General features: G+C 41.0%; 1 pseudogene; it reads right to left on the bottom strand.

Annotated features, from left to right (window-relative positions):
- Nucleotides 1–4,364: 4,364 nt before the first annotated feature.
- LOC136406067 (translationally-controlled tumor protein-like) lies at nucleotides 4,365–4,777 on the bottom strand (annotated as a pseudogene).
- Nucleotides 4,778–5,028: the final 251 nt, after the last annotated feature.

Below are 5,028 nucleotides of genomic sequence, written 5' to 3' on the forward strand. Positions count from 1 at the left end.
TCCTACTCCAGAGCCTAATCCCTCAGCCACTGCTGTATACTCAAATTTTATTTCTTCCCAACAAGGTGAGCAGCAGGTTCAGATCAATTGGGGTTGACAGTTCCCTCTGCAGAAGTTCTTACAGCTGATAAGACCCTAATCTCAAGGAAGAAGACTGAGAGAGTCCTCTCTTGGGACTGACTGTGCCCCCCAGAAAGTGGCTAAGCCCCTTGACTAGATCCAGCAATAGGCTCACAGGGAACCACAGTTTAAATGTCCATGCTCCAAGTCTCTCTCCCTTCCCCCTTTGAGTCTAGGATATCTTGCACCCAGACCAGCTGACTGTGAAGCTCCACCTTATCCATTGCACATGAGTTGCTGTTCTGGTGCTGATCACAGTGGTACTCACCTCAGCTGGTCCAGGTGTGAGGAGCCTTTCATTATGATAGCATTATAGCAAGGGTTGTTAGGTCCTGAACTGATGCTTTCTGTAGCTGTCCAGTGGATGTGCCAGCCCTGGGCCTCCCTTGCAGGAAACCAGCACAGACCAGTGGGAGACCCTGCCTGTGAATGGCCTTCAGCATTCTTCTTGGAGGTACAAGCAATCCAGAGTTTGTGGCTGCCTTTGCTGGGCCCAGGTGCACATAGAAATACCAAGCTGCATTCCTAGGCTGGCTTTAACCTACACTGGGCCTGGGGGAAAGTCTGCTTAAAAGGACAAGATTCCTAAATCCATCCATCTGCAGCCTCTGTCTGCAGGCTGTTTGTTGGGCTCAGCCTCTGAATAAACCTCTGCTGGAGTCTAGTGAGTGTAGTAATTCAGGGATTAGGAAGGGTGGTGGGTGTGGCTCCGCCCCTTGCCCCAGGTGTCAGACTGTCCAGACTTTTTTCACAGACCTCAGTAAGGTGTGGTCCCAGAAGTCTGGTAGGTGTGGCCTCTGAGACCCAGAGGTATGGTCTTCCTGCCCTCCAGAAAGTATCTGAGTCTCTGGTGAGGTGGAAGCACCAGTCGTGAACTCAGGAGTGTGGTGGGGGAGTGGGGGAGGGTGCGCGAAGGTGTAGCTCTGGCCTCAACACCAGAAAACTGAGTCACTGATGCACCCCCTGCTTCCTGGCCTCTCAGAACAACCCTTCACCCTGATTAGAGCAGGAGAGACTCTCAAGGGCTGACCAGTTCCTTTTCCCCAGGCTAATGCAGCACAAAGGGAATGCTCTGCCCAAGAAAGTTGGTAACTGCAGTATTGGAGAATGACTCAGCACAGGGGTTCTGTTGGCCATCACCCACAATGTCTCTCCCTGGGCCTCCAACTTTACACTCTCCTCCTGCAGCTCCAGCCCTCTCAGCTCTCCCTCCACTGGAGCCCGGATAAGTGGCTGTGAATGAGATTTTCTGTGTGGGCCTTTTAAGATGAAGTCTGAGTCTCCAAGAGCTCAGCCTCTTTCTCACAGACAGAAACCCAGCTCTTTTCACTGCCAAATGCTGCCTGGTCACCTTTTCTAGGCTCTAGGGTTCTAGGCTGGGGTTCCGGGCCTGGGGCTGAGCACCTACATCTCTCAGGGGGACCTTTCTCGCAGTGAGAGTCCCTTTGGACCCTCAGCTGCCCCTCACTCCTGGAAGTGGGGCAGCCCTTTCTGTGTCTCCGCCCTTCCTTCCAGTCTCGGTGTCGCCTCTTCTGTGATCCTTGGTTATAGACTCCTCTTCCTTTAGTCCAAGGTTGTTTTTTCAAGCTGATTGTTCTTAAATTAAGTTGTAATTCAGTTTGGTCCTGGGAGGTGGCAGTGGGGACATCTGCCTATTCCAATGCCATCTTTCAAGCTCCCAAAGCATCATTTTTGAAACTGTTCTTTGATCTGAGATCCCTCCCTAGGTCACCTGCTCTGTCTTTCAAAGTATGCTGGTTATTACCTACATACCTTACATACAACTTGGTCTCTTTTCACATTTTCATAAGAGATGCAAGAGTTTAAAAGTAAATTATTTGTGTTTGGTGTAAGTGATATTATTTTATTATCAGGACCATTATTTTTTTTTCTGGGATAATTTCTTTATATTATTTGTTTAAAAAAACTATATCAGATTTGGTAACCTCTCAACTTTAAGAGTAAATCCATGATATAAATAATGATGGAGCCATGCTTTTGTTTACTCCATGTTCTAATGGTTACAGTAAACAGTGAGATTATATTCAAATGATGGTATAATTTTTTATTGCAAGTTTGAGTTAGAAAAACAAAAGTGACAAGCAATTTTTCTGTTAGGTTCCCTTCTCCCAAATGTGATATACATAATTTCAAATATGAACACTGCCCTGGCTGGATAAGTTTGATTCCTAGTCAGGGCACATACAGGAACAGTTCAATGTTCCAGTCTCTTTCTCTCTCTCTCCCTTCCTATCTGGGTAAAATAAATAAATAATTCAAATAAAATAAAATAAAATATGACTAAATCTTTCTTTTAATATGGTATACTATCACTTCACCTTTAATCTACTTATTTTAATTTGAGGAAGAAATGCTACATCATGTAAATCATTTTCTTTTTGTACCATGAGTATTAATTCTTCTATCTGATAATTCAGTTTTATATTATTACCATGTGCCAGGATATTATATTAGGTGTTGATTTTTCAACAAAGAAGACAGAAACTGTCCCTATTTTTAGAAAGCATAATCTGTAGCAGGTTGTGAAGCTAAAATAACTATCATTAAGTGGAATATATTTCATTTGTGAGATCATTCATTCGTTCTTTCATTGAGTAATTCTTGAGCCTCTATCTATGTTACATGCATTTTCCTAGTTTGGTAAAATTTAGTGGCCAATAAGGAAATTAACTGTAACCATAATTTGAACCTGTACTTAATGAAATTTAGTTTTTTCTCCTGTGTGCAATAGCATTCAGAATATACAGAACTTCAGTTATACAGAAACAGGGCAATGGAGAGATGGGAGCAGGACCGAGTGTTGCACTGACTCTTATGCTAGACTATACTGCACAGCTCTCCTTTTCCCTATCATCATCATTTTCCTACTTTTTTTTATTTGAGATGAAAACAGAAAAATCAGGTTTTGTTCCCAACTCTGTTCCTCTCAAGCCATTTTGGTATAGTGGATCAATAAACTCTGCAAAGTAAATTCCTGGCTCTTCTCCTGGAAATGCTATTGTAATTCCACATCAAAAGCTTGACTATAAAGGAAGTCCTGTCAGTGTATAGAAAATGAATTCATCATGGTCAGTCACTTATGAACATATGAGGTGACAACAGTCCTTTTATGGATTTCTTTTTAAGCATTAAGTAAAGAAAACTGAAAGAAAAAGTTCCTATTACATAATTCTAGGCAACTCATTATACTTAAGCAAATGAGAACACTAATTTCAAAGAATATTAATTGTTGAAGGTGCCAACAAAATAAGAATTAGATTCTCTTAAATGGATCTAGTCTTGATTTTTTTTCAAAGGATCAGTGCAGAATCATGGAAATGTAGAATGCTATAGTTTCAGAATTTGATAATAAGACACAGTTTCAACTACTTAAAAATATTTCTTTACAATGAGAAATATTTATCCATATAATTCAAAAAATATTAAAGTTTATATTTTAGCTGCCTAACAAATAACTTAGGATATCAACTTATCACATTCCATTTGACTTAATTTTTTTTGTAATATTCACATTGGTGAAAGCCAGTAAAATCAAAGTTCTATATTCACTGATCTTCCTTTCTTTTTTCTTTCTTTCTTTTTCTTTCTTTCTTTCTTTCTTTCTTTCTTTCTTTCTTTCTTTCTTTCTTTCTTTCTTTCTTTCTTTCTTCTTTCTCTTTCTTTCTTTCTTTCTTTCTTTCTTCATTTCTTCCTAGTTTAAATGCATTTTACTTTTACTTTTAGACAACCTACTTGACATATTTTTCTTAGAAACAATGCCTCTGGCCTGACCAGGTGGTAGCACAGTGGATATAGCATCCACCTGGAATGCTGAGGACCCAGGTTTAAAACCCCGAGGTCGCTGGCTAGAGTACAGGCTCATCTGGCTTGAATGTGGGGTCACCAGCTTGAGCATAGGATCGTAGACATGAACCCATGGTCACTGGCTTAAGCAAGGATTCACTGGCTCAGCTGGAGTCCCTGGTCAAGACACATATGAGAAAGCAATCCGTGAACACCTAAGGTGCTGCAGTGACAAGTTGATGCTTCTCATCTCTCTCCCTTCCTGTCTGCCTAAAACAACAACAGCAACAACAACAACAAAATAATGTCTCTGCTTTGATCAAATTCAAAATAAATGAAAAGCTCAAGATAACATCAGTCTCATTGTTCTAGTCCTGGTGTGTGAATGAAAATCAGTAGCCACTTATGGTGACAGAAGATAGATCCAAACTGTCAGGTTGTTAACATTTTCTTATTACTAAACCATCCTTATATAAAGTCATATATGTAGTTGCACCATCCTCACGGTAGTCCAGCAGAGCAACCATGCTATTTGGATTCATGTTTTTATCAATCAAAAACTTGTAGTTTTGAAATTAGGAAGAATGGGCTTGATTTATTCTGTAACCCCTGTCATAAAAGGTTTTATTCTTTCTGGTCTTTTTTTTAAGTTACCCTTTGATTGATTTCATGTAATCTTTCATGTACTTATTGTAGGCTTTTTTTGTGAAGCTGGTTTCCTGCAAATGATGGTTCCTGACAGTAGCAACAACAGTGGTGACTGTGCTTTCAGTTCCTTCACCCTCAGGGCCTTCAGTGAGGCATTTTCACTAATAAACCAGTCATCAGTGTTACCCTCTGTTTTACTGACCATCTTCCCCTCTACCTCAAGGCACAGCCTATCTATGATCTCCTGTATCTTGTAAATGTCAGAGAACATCTCATCAGGACTAGGAGGTCCTGGAAGATGGTTATGATGGTGGTTATTGGAAGGAGACAATAGTAGTGTTGTCCTAGCAGAAACCCTGTGCTGAGCTGACCCAGTGTAGCTGGAACAGCATTGTGGTGGGGCGGGGAGCTCAGGAAGCTGGGAAACTGCACCCCCATGTTCATTGCAACATTATT

The sequence above is a fragment of the Saccopteryx leptura genome, chromosome 5 (assembly GCF_036850995.1).
Source record: "Saccopteryx leptura isolate mSacLep1 chromosome 5, mSacLep1_pri_phased_curated, whole genome shotgun sequence".
In the NCBI taxonomy this organism is placed as follows: Eukaryota; Metazoa; Chordata; class Mammalia; order Chiroptera; family Emballonuridae; genus Saccopteryx; species Saccopteryx leptura.